Source organism: Apis dorsata, unplaced genomic scaffold (assembly GCF_000469605.1).
Source record: "Apis dorsata unplaced genomic scaffold, Apis dorsata 1.3 scaffold_504, whole genome shotgun sequence".
NCBI lineage: Eukaryota > Metazoa > Arthropoda > Insecta > Hymenoptera > Apidae > Apis > Apis dorsata.
Window position 1 is genome coordinate 109,292 of NW_006263733.1, and position 17,154 is coordinate 126,445.

At 38.7% G+C, this 17,154-nt stretch overlaps 1 protein-coding gene, 1 long non-coding RNA gene and 1 other non-coding gene across 3 annotated transcripts in view; 1 reads left to right on the forward strand and 2 right to left on the reverse strand.

Annotated features, from left to right (window-relative positions):
* Positions 1–17,154, reverse strand: part of LOC116186194 — a 29,415-nt gene that overhangs the window by 3,942 nt on the left and 8,319 nt on the right. The window lies entirely within an intron of this gene.
* Positions 8,353–8,424, reverse strand: Trnap-cgg. The gene has a single exon. It is a non-coding gene; the product is annotated as a tRNA-Pro (tRNA).
* Positions 12,528–17,154, forward strand: part of LOC102673304 (knirps-related protein-like) — a 9,782-nt gene continuing 5,155 nt past the window's right edge. Inside the window, exon 1 of the mRNA XM_006620336.2 lies at positions 12,528–12,662. The gene's annotated coding sequence lies outside the window, so the exon portion shown is untranslated. The remainder of the gene's footprint in view (positions 12,663–17,154) is intronic.

The following is a 17,154-nucleotide window of genomic DNA, read 5'->3' on the forward strand; positions in this document are numbered from 1 at the left end:
CGCCTCGCGATGAGGCTATCCCTCAACAAGGCCACGGGATAGGTGCAGAGGGGAATATCCCTCAATGTCGCGGTAGCCGATGAAGACCTCACCGGGGGTGAGCCTTGACCGCGTGCTGCTCGCGCTTCATATATATATATATCCTCTTGGGAGGAGAGGATGCGATGGAGAGGATGCTCGAATGAACGGTCAAAGTGCGAAATCCAGTTAATACGATCGAGGAAGTTGGAGAGGGGTTGCGAAAGGAGGTGTATGATCGACGGCATATACAGGATTTTTGTTTTTTTTTCTTTTTGGTAAGATAAGTGGTGCTATAATTTATCAAGCGTTGCGCGAATAAAATGGTGTATATGGGAAAATTGATTGAATATTTTATATTGTACGTTGAATGACAAATGACACAAAGGATTTCAAAGATTTCTTGATTTTATAAGGAATACGCGTAGAAAATGAATCGTGTTGAATTACGATTTATGCAGTTTTTTCCCATTTCGCACAAACTTCATTTCATTATTAGAGATATGATATATTGGATAAAGTGCTTACAACGACGTTTATCTATTATATTTGAAAGACTTTCTACGTAAAAAAAAGTTATATTACAAGTTCGACAATTCCATCTTTACCACTCGCGTGATTGATACTTCTCTCGCAGTTTCTAATTACTTTATATTCTTTTTTGATATAAAACAATTCTATGGAAACCTGACACTATGGGATTGATAACTCTATTAATTATTTCCTTCAATATACACTTGTTATAAAACTTTCTATCGCAAAAAGCTGACTTTCTATTATTATCTTAAACAAGTTGAACTACGATTACTATATACGTCATTAATATTCCCTAACACTTTATTACATCGATCATTCTTCTCATTTGTAATTGTAAAAACAAGTTAACATATAATTGTACAAATTTTACAATATTCGAAATAAGAATCGTGAAAAACCGACCATCGATTTCCCCAACAACTCGACTCATTCGACTCGTGGTATCGGGCCACTGTGAAAAGGATCGTAACTAATCGAACCAATTCACCGATTGACAATCGAGGAATCTATTAACCATACGAATTCTGACCGATGTACACGTCCAAAGCGTTAATTAATCATACTGGTTAACCGACTATCGTTTACACCAACGGTTTACACCGGCTAACATACGTATATACACGTTGGGACGTGCGTGAAATTGATTTAAGATCGACACGGTTGTAAACAGTTATTTAAACGGAAAGAATATCGGGACTCTTCCGAAGGTGCGAACGAACACCTCGTTACGGTGTTCCACGGTCTGTGAAAATGGAAAATAGTAATGTTATATACGGTTATTGCGAGACAGTTGCAAAACGTCCCCCCGGCAAAAATGCCACCGCTAATCACGACAGATCGTCCGATCGTCGGGGCCTTTCGGCGTCGTGGCAATAAAATTGGGTATCGCAACGCGGCCCAAGCTGCAACTCATCGGTGTACACTCATTACCGGATCCGTGGAAGTAGCAGTAAAGTGTACGAAGTAATTCAAACAGAATATAGCCAACATCGACGTGTCAGTCGTTACTTTAGAGGCGAACCGTGTCTCGTTTGTGTGGCGCAATTTTACAAATGGCGTGAAATACGTACGCCATACGGGGCGGGGACGGGATTGGAAGAGTGTTAAGAAAAAAAGAAGAGAAAAGAAAAGAAAAAAAAGAAAGAAGGAAAAAGAAAAAAAGGACGTGGAAAGAGCGAGGCGTAATTACGAATAAAAGTTTCAATTAGCTCTCTCGGGCTAAATGTGGTCATCACGGTTGCCGTGATTCATAGGCCATATAAACTGTGTGTGCATAGCCAGGGCGCGTATACAACGTCGGGATCGGCGAAGGATGATGATGCTTACCACTCTACCTTTCACTTTGTTTTCCCGAGATACCTCGGCTAAATATTAACCTCCGTGACAGAGATGCTTTTCCCCGTGTGTCGCGTCCCATGACCATTATCGAACGTTATACAGCGTATGAAAATTCATACGATAACCGCTTTCCAACTCGAATATACAGGGTGATTTGGAAATGCAGGAAGAGACACTTGAGGGGTTGATGCGATAAAATAAGTAGAAATATTTATTGTAGTTATCCGATTCTCTTGAAACTCAGCATATTAGATCTTTATTGTTGAGTTTCTTAAAATCTGCGCACAATTTTCGAGAAAGAATAGGAATCGAGGAATCCTTCGTATTTTCTAGCTTTCAGATTTAACGCCAAGACGTGCAATAAAATATTTTAAGGCACAAGTCAAACACGAATGGAAAATTGTTTTTAATCGTGCATAATTTCGAATTTTTAGCGTGTAAATTCCTTGAAATGTTGACACGTATTTCTGAATTACCCTGTATATATTCTCTCCCATAACTCTTTAATTCCGTCGTGTATTACATTGTAACGCAACGACGGCAAATTAAACGAAGAGATACCGCTGTTAAACGTCCCACCGTTGACGCATCCCATCGTTTCTTCATTTTTCTCCCTTTTCTTCTTTTTTGTCTCTTTTATTATGTTTCAATCGCCATACCACGTCGTTACAAACGATATTTTTATCGTGGTCTCAAGGAGTGCCGCCTATTCTACACGAAAAAGATTGAAGCTAAGTGAAAAACAATCGTGAGAGTTGTGAGAGACGTGCCAACGATTCTTTGCATTCTAAGATATGAGATGCTCGATCAAACAGTTACAATTTCCACGCAAAACTGTTGTTAACGTTATTCGATCATCGCTCGAGTTTCAATCCATTTGAAAATTCCTTGCGACGATGAAGTTTAAAGCAATCAGAGACATTTATTTTCATCGGTTTTCTGGATCTTTGCTCGTTAATAAAAATTTCTATCGATTGACAATTGAGGCCGCATCGCTGTCATCGCTTAGCTAGCTTCGACTTTTCTCATCTTCTTCGTTGAATTATTACTTTTTCTATCCATTCAATTATTACAATGATATTTATCAGAAGCAATAAAGTGAAAAAATCAAAATTGTATCTATTTTTTAAAAAGAACTTGCCATTGATCTTTAAAAAGATGAAATTTGGAGATGCATCGCTCTTATTATATCATAAAATAAATAAAAATATTCAAATTTTAAGAATTTATCACAAAATCTTGCTCCAGTATTCCATTCTAAAATTCAATCTCCATAAAATACCAGTGAAATATTCTTCTCATTCGCAGAAATAGTCACGATCGTGTCCATAAATGTAAAATATCTTTTTCTGCCAGAATTTCATCCAGATGACGTATTACGTTAACGAGCAGCGCGATCCGTAATGGGATTACTTTACAAAATGATCCATTCTTCCAAACCTCCGATGCATCGATCCTTGATCATAGAGAGAGTCTTTCATATAGATCCTCTCTCTTTCCACACACAAAGAGGCTTCGATATTCCCTGGAATTCTTGGGGAATTCTATCTTGCGCGATGCGCACAATCGAGAGAGGATCGTCTCGTCTCCTCTAATCGGGACTTTACGAGCACCCTGTATTCCGGCATGCGTGCCTCGTGCGCGACCTCAGCCGACCTTAGCCGACCTCTCCCACATTACCTCGTCCACGCACCTCGGATAGATGCCACGACGAAGAAAACTCCTTCCATCCAGCGTATATACCGGGATTACTCCACAACGATGACGACGACGACGACGACGTCCCTCCACACGTCTGCCAAATTAGTTCTCGCTCGTGTTTGTTTCCCATCGATTCCTATCCTCGATTATTCTCCTCGACCAATGCACAAGCGTGCAAGTGTATGCATCTGGCATAGAGCGAGAGTTTCGTCGGTGAGTTCCTTTGAAAACGTGGCCCGAGGAGAAATTTTCGCGGGCACGAGATTACACCGGGGTTTCATCCGATATCCCCGGCTGACTGACTCGAGACGAGGCATACTGCACGCATAGCGTAGAAACTCCTCCTCGGGAGGAATTCTTCCTGCTGAACCATCTTTAATTAAACTCCTGACACGATATAGCTCCGAGGGGATCCAGCTACGTGCACGAGACACGGGAACGATACCGGGGTGAAAGTAACGACGACGCACGAAACGGATTGATGATGTTGATTGATGGTGATAACATTCGGCTGTTTATTTTTTTATTAATGTAAGGACATTCTGTTTCATTTGTTGAAATAAAATGGAATTTGTCTAGTCCAATCTTCACGTGTCCCGAAAAATTTAGTCGTTTAGTTAGTTGAATAACGTTGGTTAAAAGGTATCTTGAAGTTTTCAAAGGGATAGAGAAAGAATTTTTAGCAGGATCTAATGCCAACAAGAAATACGACACGCGTATTTACGTCTTCATCTTCTTCGTTCTTGCCAGAAGGTTTCCGTGCGGATCGTGGAAATTTCGTTCGGTTTCTTTTCACAGTTTCGAGTTCAATTAACTTGGGTTTCCTGTTTGTCTACGCTGGCCGGCCGAAAAAAAGGTGATATCTGCCGAAAAATCAAAAACTAGATTGCCGCGTTTGCCGTGGCGATTAGCGGCCGGTCTCACTAAATGGCGAGACAAACGGCGAGGCAAGAGCCTTCTTCCTGAAAGCAGCAAAAATTCCTGGCGCGCGCGAGGGAAGAATTAGCGAGAGGGGAGCCCTCGATTCCCATGGAAATTCCATTGGCCGGTGTCGTTACTCGCTCGTCTTAACGAAAGCAACCGGTGTTTGACTTGAAAATATTCCACCGGCCATTTAATTGGCCGATAAAGTTAAGCTGCAAAACATGGCCGCTGTTAAACGTGGCCAACGGAGGATTTCGTGTCTGTAAAAATCCGTTCAACGTCAACGCGTCGATATTTTATCGTTGTATAATCTCCACGCCAGCTCAGGAGCCTTCAGAGCGCATAAATGACATCGACCTCGGGCTGACCCGGGTAATTGAAAGAGGTGGCCGCGAAGAGACTTGAGAAGTAACCACAAGCAGGCTTGGGCACTCGTACGTAGGTGCAGGTGCGCCTGTGCTCCATGTTTCCACGATATGCATATATAACGAGTGTGTATACGTGCGTTTTTATCCCGAATCGAAGAAATTTAGCCATTTGTTGCATAAACCAGAGCCGAGAAAAGAAAGGAAAGGAAAAACAATAGCGTTCGAAAAAAATAGGGTAGAAGACTGATACTTGAACGTTGCTAATTTTGGAATATTGCATTTCTCGTTTTCTTTGTTTTGTTTTAGATACATGTAAGAAATCTCTGAACCCTTTACTAATTTTATTTTGCTTTATAATTTTTCGGTATTGAAAGCTTTATTCTGTGAACTCTAATTTTATTAGTAGAGATATACAGACAAAAATGTAGGGAAAATATAGGGAACCCTATATTATTCCAAAGTTAAGACCAAATTAAGACATACTAACGAAGACTAATTTTATTAATTAAAAAAACCTACTCTGGTTCTTCACATACTTCTTCGATATTAGAAACGTTTAAATTAATTATTGTAAATTAACATTTCTCTAATCGTTGTTCATTAGTAATATCCTCTTGGCCTAAACTTGCACGGTTTCGCGTTTTATGCGATACGAAACAATACCGATGCTGAAATAATATAATTTTCACGTAGAGAAAAATAAATTAACGAGTTGGCCCTAATTGCACGTTCAGAATTTTACGGCTGATCCTGTTGTACATGTGATGTACAGACAACATTACGAATACACACACCATGATCGTAACATACACCATGACGGGGAAAGGGAGAAGCGGTAATTACTTTGAGCGTGTACGATAAAAAATCAGAATAAAATGGTGCCTTTATTAATTACGTATTACTTAATCACAACGGTTACAAAAAAAAAGCGTAAAGAATGGAAGCGCATCCTGGTTTTTTTTGGTTAAACGTGTTCTTTTGGTCATCGATGAAAAAGAACCCTGCTAACTAACCGCGAGAGAGCATCATGATCGCGAACTATGGCAATGCCGTGGCCCCGATCGCTCGTACATTTTTGGCCAAACATTCACTTTTAGAAACAAGGATGGCCCCTTTCGCGTTATACGACTCAAGACGTTGTGTAACGCCTCGTGTAGACTTTTTTCTGCCCGCTTTTTTTTCGTCCGTCTGTCAAGTGTCGAAACTTTTGCCCCGAATTAACTACGATTGTATACACGCGGATTCGCGGCTATGTCGCGATGCACAATACGATTCAGACGACTGCTTCATTATGTAAAGAGAGGATGAGGAGGAAAGAAAAAAAAAAAAAAAAAAGAAGAAGGAAAAAAGGAGAGAAGCATAACGCAACGTCGTGTATTCAAATTGTTTACACAGTAAACATAACCTAGCGGACTACCAGCGTAACCAACGAACGTTGTGAAACTAACCTATCTAAAGTATTCGTTCTTTTATCCCATCATGAGATATCTTTATTGCAAGAAAAATAGACTTTTATTCGATCGTATTAATGCTCTATTAATCTTTCTATAAAATCTTTAATTATCCTACGATTTTATCGTAACAAATAATTATTAATAATCAGTGTCGATAATTATAATCGACTAACCTTGGTAAAAATCCTTCGATCGACTAGTAACACGGTAATAAAACGTGTTTCGAGGACGAATATTTTGATACGTTTATTTCTGTCATTACTTGACAGGGAAAGGATCCTCGCAATGAATTTACACGGCGGTAGAGTAAGAGTTAACACATGGCAGATTTCGATAATTTTTAAAATTCGCGTCATCCTTAATGTACTCTATCGATCAACCATGGTCATCCATATCCCGTTTCTTATATTACCTTCTGTTTACTCGTATCTTATGCCATTCGCGCGACAGCAATTTTTCTTTTCTTCTTCAAGGATTTTCAACACACAGACTTTTGACGTGCGTGTATCATCGAGAATGTTAATCCCGAAGAAATCGATAATTACGAAATAGATAAAAATATCAAATTTCGTTGAATCGTAATATACAAGTTACGTGATTAGGTTACTCGAAAGTTGTGCGTGAATTATTAGAATTATTAGAGTTATTAGATTTATTAGAAAGGGTCTTAATGGAAAGGACAGAATACACGAGCACTAATGTTCGTGGAAGAAATTGAGATGAAAACAGGTTTCAAAAGACATTATCGAATTGCATCGAGGGTGTCGGAAACAAGAAAGTGACTTGCGAATTTGATTAAATAAAATTGATGCATTCGCTCATTTAGAGGAGTAATTTCGCAATAATCATTGGCGACTCTCGACTTTGATGCATTAATTTCTCGAGAAAAATCGACGTAATAGCATTGGAAAGCATTGTCAAGATTAATATATACTAAAATTAGAATATCACGAAAGTGGGACATATATATATATATATATCTTGGAATCTTGGAAAAAATCTTTATTATATCTTTATTATATAATAAAAAAATTTAATAAACATTTGCTAAATTTTGTCATTATATAAAAGATATTTAACGAACCTTTCAAAAATTTCTCGAGATATTCTAAAATCAATGTTAATAATATTCCGTTGAATATTTAAAATCCTATGATTCGATTAAATCAAGTTATATTTTATACGAGATACGAAACTCATAACATACACTGAGACATTGCACATATTTTTTTTTTTTTCATCAAAAACGAGATAATATCTTAATGTTAAGTAATCTACGGCAACAGTTACACGAATAGAAGATTACACTTGAGTTTCTTTGAGATCCATTACCAAATCACGACAATTAACTTTAGAACTACTACTATCTAAAATGACGAGTTTTAAATTTTTTATATTTGCAATTTCTAAAAATCTGCACAAATATTCTTACATAATTAATATTAAATTATATATGTGTATATCTAATTATTTTCATTATATCACATTAATCATAATTATCTACTATCTAGACATAATAATTTAGATATATTTACTTAGATCAGTAATTCTACCATAAATTCTTCCTTTATAAAAGTAATTGTAAATTGATTAAAATATCTAGCTTCGATTTAAAAATTAAGAATAAATAATTATAAAAAATGATAATGATATGCTAACAAGATACAATTAGAACATTGATAAACAGATGAAATAATTTATAAATAAAATATCGATAAATATACAAATATGCAAATTCCAAATCGTATAATTTATAGCAAGTTTTAAAAAAAGAAATGAATAAAAATTCAGTTGTCCAATTATAATTATCAAACGTCAATGAAAGAAATATGAAAACGACTATTACAAAAAAAAAAAGAAACTACCAAAAAAAGAGAACAATTTATTAAATCAAAGGAGTGACATTTTGGAAACATAACCTCACTTACGCACGACTGTGTTCTCGAAACACAGCAGCGTATGAAAGTGTTGTACACGGTTGTTGGTAAAAAGTAAAAGTAAAGAAATTCCACGGGCTCGTCCGGGATTTGAACCCGGGACCTCTCGCACCCGAAGCGAAAATCATACCCCTAGACCAACGAGCCGGATATTATTTTTTGTTAAACGAGTAGAAAAACGCCAATTAGCATGTACAATAATCTTTATCACGATCGACTGATTATAATAATTTATTACACGCGCGCATTCTTCGCGCTCGAGCAACTTGACACGTGTAAAACAAGCGATCAAACACGTGAATAAACTTCTATATTTTGAGAATATATCATCGAATCGCGATAATGGTCGATTAGGTAATTAGAAGAGGCGGGAAAAAAAAAAAGATTATCGAATTATGGCAAAAAAATAATCGATACGCATTCTTGCGACTCGTTTCCCTAATTGATTGTCACCAGACGTCTCTGGTTTTTGCTACGACTATCGAGAATTCCATCATCACCATGAGAAGAAACACGATTGTCCAACGAATGATGGAAAAAGTGTTAATTAGCTCGTTTGAATGGGGGCCGGGAATGCGGTTTTCTCAGAGTTGGTGCACGTGGCGCCATCTGTGGTACAAACGTTGCATTCGCGATTAGCATTGCGTGCCGCCTCAGCGTCCTCGCAATTGCCCTGCCAGCAAGAAGATAATCCCTCCGCGTTTCGATCTCTCGCAACAAAGTCGAGGAAAGGTCAGAAACTGCGTGATTGCTTTTCATCGCTGCAACGTAATTATGGTCGCGTCAAAGTCGACGAGGTAGAAACTTGTTGCGTTTCTAGACGCGAGAGAGACGCCATGAACCGCGTCCGCTTAATTCTCATCTCGATGTACACCCCTTCTACCGGAAGTAGATGTTCTCCAGAAGGAAATATAAACTGTAACTAAGCTTTAATTTTTTTCGTAGGATTACAATCTCATTCTCTTATTATAGTTGCGTTTTAAAAAACTTTGTTGTTCAGATTCAACCAAAATATATTTTTCTTTCTTCGTAGAAGATCCTAAAAAATTTTATTTTGATAAAGGATAACCCGAAATAAATAATAATTTAATTTATTGTTGCATCAAGTCGCCGATATTTTAACGATTATAGATCATTCGTAAAGATTAGAGGAATAATTTTATCCTGTGAAAAAGTAAGAGGCGAAAAATATAACGTGCATCTAAAGCTGAATGTTGTACGTTCTTTTTAATTAAGTTAAACTTAATTAAATTCGTAAAAGATTTAAGAATCGATTGTGACTATTACCATTTTTTTTTTAATTTATTCTTCCCCACAAAATATAATAATAGATTTTTTTGCAAAGATCTACGTTTGCAATAACGATGATCGTTTGACAAATACTGGAAAGATATCACGATTTTCTACATAAATGTAGGAACTAGAACTAGATTTGAATTTCCAAGCAAATATTTAGAAAAAGAAAGTAATACGAATATATCTCCTGCAGATATATTATTCTTACAATTAATCATAAATATAGTCAGAGTGAAACAAATAAAGTTTTTGCTTCATTTCAGTTTGCAATATTTTGCGCTTATAAATGTTAAAAAAATGCAATTAAAATATAAAAATATTTACAAGAAATTTCGAAGATTATTTATTATTTACAATTTAAAATTTTCGCCAACGTATATCATGTTTGATATTCATAAAGAATTAAAACTAAAGATTCGTGACGAATTTCTTTTAATTTCGTTTAAATATAAGTATTAATCATAAAAGAACAAATATTAAAATTTCCTTTAATCTTTATCTCTTTCACAAAATATTGCCTACTCCGACTTACTTCTAGTTAAACTTTATTTACAGAAAAAGTGATTTTACGAGTGTCTTATGTACCAGATAGTTAAATACTCCGATATTAATATTAAATTTTACGATGCTTACAAATGTTTTTTCAATTTTCAAGAGGAAAAAAAAAAAAGAAGGGGGGAATAAAAACGATTGTAACGTGAGAAATAATACGAAATATATTAATATCGTAGAAAAACGCCTCGGGGGATCGTTCTAATTATCATCTTGATAAGACGTAATTAGTTAACTACGTTGCTCACCTAGGATGTGCATCGTAGAAGATAATCACCACAAAAATAATCACGACACTGACCTACGTGAAAACTAACTAATTTTCGAAACGCGTTTTCTTTTGTCCCGGGATTGTTACGCAATCGAGCGGCATTTCGTGAAATTAAAATGGAAGAAATGAAAGGCGACGAGGAATGTGTGGATACCAAAGCATCTTTCATATATCACTAACACAGAAACCCCAAAGGTGTTATCGATCATTAAGATCTCTATGATCTACGAGCAGCCGTGGTTGTATCTTCAAGGACACGTGTAAAGAGAATCGTGTTACTCGGCACAAGTACAGGGTATTTCTTTTAAACTAATTTTAGCGACGAGCAACGCTATGAGTAATTGCGAATCGGTATCCCTCGGTATCTCGAGCGTGTTAAAAAAGGAAGGAGAAGAAGAAGAAGAAGAAAGACAAAAAAAAAAGAAAGGAACTTTAGTATGGGCAATATAAAGATGCAAGGTTAATCCGCAATTAAGCTCGTTTCTTTTCCCCTCCTCTAAAATGTTATATTCGAAGATAGTTTATGACAGCGTTTCCGCTATACCTTGTATTTCTTTCCACGTTGTCTCTTTCTTTTTTTTTTCTTCTTTTTTTTGCCTCCAAAATAAATAAAAATGGTTTGCCAAGGAATAAAAAAAAAAAAACATTGAACGTGATTTTGATTCAACCTCGACACGATTCTTGCATAATCGATTATTAAAATCTTTCTCGATGTTTAAAAAAAAAAAAGAAACGAAAGAAAAATCGAATGAAATTAATATTAAAAATAAAATAATAAAAATAATAATAGTAATAAATATTCAGTAATAACGTCATTAACATTTATGACCCCTATTATCATACAAGCGGCCTGCAATTATACGTTCAATCAAAAGCAAATCATACAAACGATAAAAGCTCGACTCGTTGACAAAAAGTTATTCAAACAAACTTCAAATAAAAATACTTTCGGACAAAAGAAATTTCACTCTACCTTATTATACCCGTTTTATACCAAGATAATTTTAAGATAAGAATCTTAAAAGAAAATTGTATTAAAAACTACGACGATTAGACAGGAATTAGATATCCAGAGTGGTTCACAAAAAATTCAATTCATCGACAAAATAACATCCCGATCGAATCGAACGAAACCGAAGAATTGAGACTACTTCACTTCGACCGAAAGGGTTTGATTTAAGGGAAGGAAAAGGTGTTGGGAACCGCGAGGATCGTTATCAATACCGTCAGCTCCGGTGTGCAAAGCCGTGTATACGTCGCAGGTCCAGCGGCTCTTCGAGAGGGTAGGAGGTCCGTGCAAAGGAGGAGAAAGAGAGGCGAGGAGAGGGATAGAGCGGTGAAGCCCCTCCCTTGTACCCCCTCCCCGTGGACCGAGTGGATCCCTCCGATCGTCCAGCAGGACCCCCCACCAAAGGTACGAGAGGACCCGCGGCCCACCTGTGCCGCGGATGGACCCTGCACGCTTCTCCGCTGATCCGACGCACAGTGTGCCCATAAGGCCCATTCGATGTATACTTACGAGAGCGCACGAGCCTAGCCAGCGAGCGAACGAACGGAGCGGCCGACCGATCGAGCGAACGAAGTGGGACCGCAGAAAATAATTGGAGGTGGGGGCTGATTCAAGAATCGACGTGGACACCCTCGCCTTCCAAAGTCATTCACCTAACGGTCATCGCCGCGTCAAGAATCTTCTTCTTCTTCTTCTTCTTCTTCTTCTTCTTCCTTTTCTTCTTCTTCTTCTTCTCTTCTTGCCACCTCTTCCGTTATCCGGTTGGACCCAATGGATACTTCGACGATGGTCCTACAATAGTGAATCGGGGGAAACGGACACGTCGTTTGTACGGGAATAGTGGACTCGGATTTTTCCGAGAATTATTCTTTTATAAAGGATCCGAGTGACGTTTTCGAAGAGCAAGTACTCGTGGACTAGTTAACGTGAACAATTGTTCTCAATTATGATTTATTTGAATTTGTGTGATCAAGATTGAAAAATTGTTGTACGGTGACATTTGTTTTTTTTTTTTTTTTCACTTGTTTTTGTTGGTGCTGTTCACCAGACACGAAGTGAACTCTTTGGAAAATTTGTATGGAACTTGTGTGCTTCGTCCGACGCTTCAAGTGACTCCGTTCGATCAGTGATCGTTGGTGATTCTGTTCGTAACTGTTCCTAATATGTTGTGATGACAAAGTGTCGGATGCTGTATCTTATTTGAGGATCGTCCGTTTTGTCGTCGATGAATCTCGCGCAGTGTTAATCTCGTCCAAGGTATGTGATCATGTCATGTCGACCCGCGAAAGGAGATCGGTTAAAACAAACGATTCCCGAATCTGACAACTGGCAATTACGAGTTTCTTCATCGCGGTTTAATTTGAATGGCATCAACGTTGTCGCTGAACAATAATTAACAACATAGGATCGTATCGTCTCTGGTATCTTCTTCCACCACGTTGTTTCGTGGAATCATCGTCCGTCACGTTTAGAAACGAATCTGTACGCCTACGAGTCGAGTATCGAAAGACGGAGGTGCGTTTCGTAATTTGAGCGCGTTTGTCAGTTCATTTTCTTTGTCTTTGGTCGCGACACGAGAAAAAAATCGCACGATTTCGACGATACCTAACCCGTTCCACGCAGTGCAACTATGGAGGAATGCGGTATCCATTGAAAAACTCATTCCTGGCAAATCGATATAAATTATTACAGCTTTTAAGGAACGATACTTTAACGATGCAGTTACCCGTTTAAAGAAAAGAATTTTGATAAGCTGCATTTTCTTCTAATACTTGTATGAAAACAAATTCGAAGTTTCGCTTGTTTCGAGTTATTTCTCTGGACATTTAAAAATTTGTTGTATCTTGGAACTTTTTTTCATTAATTTTATAACATATCAAAGCATTTCCTTTAATTATTAGATCACGTGAAAATCAAAATAAAAATGGATGTATCGAGTTTTTCCTGCATCCTTCTGCATTTTCCACATCGTTCGTTTAGAAGCGTTTTATCAATTTTCTCGACAAAATATCGTATCCAAAATATGATATATTAGTTTCACATATTTTTGCAGTTACTTTTTACATTCCTCCATAGTTAGTCAATACAAGGATATCCAGTGACAGTGATAAGGCCGACTCCACGTTGAACGCCTTCAGGCATTGTGATTAGGCTAATTATTGGATTCATTAGACACTCGTGCAAGAAGATTATATCGCTTTACATTTTAACGATCGAATATCCTCCTTGTTGTGCATCGTTAAAATTGAAATTAGAGTGAAACGAAATTGTGACATGTGTCATTTGGAAATATTTCATAACGAGCTTCGCATTACGAATCGCAGGACGAAATCGCGATTCAGAGATTCAGAGCAACTGATACGTACACGGGGAACTGTGTTACGTGCGTTGCGTCGCGTTTCTGCCACCTTCATATTTGACAGCGATACAATAGAGCGATGCACGGTGCATTGCGCGATAGTTTGATAGAAATCTGTACAAACCGAGTATCGAAGAGCGATGGAATAATAGCATCGGAAACAAACGGTCCATGTTGGATCGCGCGAAGGCCGATCGCCGGAGCACGCGTTGCGGAACGCCGTTTCATTTCGAAAGACCGGAAGTCGCTCTCTGCAAACTGGATCGCGCCGCTTTTCGAAGATGAGAAGACGAAATAATATGGCGGTCTCATCCAAATTTCCTTCCGCTTTTCCAAAATTAAACGAATCGAAAACATCGTATTCGAGACGAATATTTTTCCCTCGATTTTCCTTTCAATCTCGGATGAAATTTAACGTCTCGTTATAGGAGAATATATCATCGATATACAGTTTTGAAAAAAAGCGAGTTCAAGTACTCGAGGAGAAAAAAACGTGGGCGACAATGACCATCACTTTTTATTTTATTACTTTTTATTTTATTAATAGTCCTCCGATAATTGCAGCGGCAAAAGCAGTAAAAAAGTGACCTGACCTACCCTCATCGATCCGTTCGGCAAACTCCAGCTAGCTTTAGTGCTTTAAAGAAATAGAGGACGAGCCTTGAGAGTTTTTCGCCAATAAAAACTTAAATAACGGTTTTCAGAAACCTTTCCTCTCCTTTTTTTTTTTTTTTTTTTTTTACAAGCTCGAAGACGAGGCTTAAAAATGAACATAAGGGACGCAAGTTTAAGGGAAACATCGAAGATCCGTAGTGTTGGGATCGTATAGAGGGGTGGTTGTTGGGTCATTCGGTCGTAAAAACGTAATATAGTGCAGAATCGTGGTCTCGAAAACGGAACTAAACTCATTTGCCGAGGCATGCGTCGTGGGAAAAAGGAAAATTCTACGTCCGTGTTGCTTAGACGACGTGCCGCGACGAAAGTAACGAGGCGTCGGTCATTTAAAATAGTTCCGCTAAAACAACCGTGCGACGACTTTCACGCGCATGTAAATGAAGAAAAAATCCACCGATTCCTAAGAAACCACAAGACCGATTGGACGGTTACGGTGTCGTCGTTTAATTAATGCGCGAGGCGGCGTAGATGGTGACTGGTCGCTTTTAGCAAAATCCTCGCTCCATTGTGTACGTGTACGCGTGTACGTCCGCGGCATAAGAGTAAGCGCGTAAAGCGGAAGAGCAGAGCGTGGTAGGTGGTTTTTATCGAGAAGGTCAGCTCTAGAAAGGAGGACAATCACCGAGAGCGAGGCAGCGCTAGGAACTTGGATTGATCCCTTTGAATCGATTTGAACGGCGTGCCAACACGGCTGCACTCCTTCTTCGAGACTGTGTGTCTTTCCGTGGAAATCGAGCGATGATCGCCCGCCACTGTTGGCGGGAGAGCCGATCGCGCTGAAAGTTACGAGCCGCGCCAGCATTCGTTACGATTCTCACGGCTTCGATCGGCTTCCAGCGCAACCGATCTCGTGACGATCCCTCCCCCCTCCCTCCCCGATAATCTTGGCGATGAGCGCGTTTCCAATACTCTTTTCTTCGCGAGGGATATGAAAACGAATACGAAAACGGATACGATCGTGGTCGAATTCCTTGAACTTGTTCGTACACGTGACACCGTGATAAGTTTGAAGAGGTTTCAGAACTTTCTCTCCCTTTGCAATTCGCTTTCCTCCTCCTCCTCCTCCTCGATTAATGGAGGATTCGCTTTTCCCCGTATTATCAATCTTCCAGCGAATCTTATTTGAAATAATTATCGTTCGAGCATTCGTCAGATACACAAGGGTATACAAGCAATTTCGTTAAGTAATTTCTGAACAGGATCTATCGGCGCGAATGGCAATAGAATCGCCGGGTTTAATTAATCAACAATTTTATTGTAGCAGCGGATAGGTCATAATTAAAAGTCATTTGTTGGAACATTAAATCATCTATCATTTCTTTTCGAGTCGTGTATTATTCTGTTAAACTCGCAAGAATACGGCCGTATCACAGCGCAGGCCGTATCCGTTGCGACACAACTTGGTAACAATATGGCTTAAACGTTGCAACCTCGCATCGAAACGTGAAACGTTCGAGTATGCAGGCACCCTCTGAATAGCTCACCGGATGCACACCTGCAATCAGTGCAGGTTGCGAGAGCTCGGGCGCATCGTCAAGTGTTACTCGACTCGAGAATCGAGACAATCATTTATTAATTAATGCCACCAAAACAATCATTCTGCCGAGCCCAATAAGATGGAAGAGAGATACCCTTTTTAAAATATCAACCGAGCCTGGAGGGCTGCATTTACCGATATTATCTTATCGTTTAAACTCGATTAACCGATCATCCATTACTCCAAAATTTTATTTGTTCGAACAAGGATAACCAAAAGTCGAAAAGAATCTCGATCTCTCTTATTAATTAAATTTATGATAAGATATAACGAGAACGCCGTTCGTGAGTTGATATTTTGATATTTTAATTGTCTTCGTTCTATCCTTATTTATAAATATTTATCATTTCTCTTTTTCTTTTTTCGTGTAAGGAATCAATGATTCCTTGGTCTTCCTGTTACAATTTTGAGTTTCAAAAAATCTTTTTCGATTCGAAAGATGTTTCGCCCCAAACAACACGAATAACTTATCACATCTTTCTCCGTTTCGCAGTGGTTGATCGATCTCGCGGGTGCAACAGTCGAGTGCAATCGTCGAGGTCCAGCAGGCAAACCGCGACGATTGCCTCACGTGGACAGGCCAGTTTTTCCTCGCGATTCGAAAATGTTCTGTAGCAATACCGTTACCACGAATCCAAGCGAAAAGATCCAAGTAGAAAACGGGAATCCAAGTTGGAAACGATTTGCGTCCAGATTGTTCATCGGCCGGTGGTTCATCCGATGTATAAATTTCGTGACAAAGGTGGAACGAGCGCGTTGAAAGTCTCTTCGTGGCTTCCTCCGGAAAGGAAAGGACGAGGAGAGGGATCTCAGGCTCTTAGGCTGAACTGAGAAAAGAATCGAACGCGGAATTAAAAGTATGCGTAGGCACGTCGAGGCGTCGAGCGTCCGCGAATGAGAAGTGTCAACGACTGTGGGGTGTAGGTCAGGAAAGAGAGACTCCGTTGATCAAACAATCGATGTCTCTTCCATTAGCTGAGATTTACTTTCCCATTTAGCGACAGTCTGTCATGTATGAAAGTCGCCGCAGGAGACATGCCGCGAAGAACCTTCGGGCTACGTATGTGGGTCACTACTATTGTCCTATATTCCCTCTTCGACTCCCTCTCTTCGTAATTCACTCTATGCACACACGCTCTTAAAAAGAAAAAAAAAAAAAAGAAACGAAAAGAAGAGGA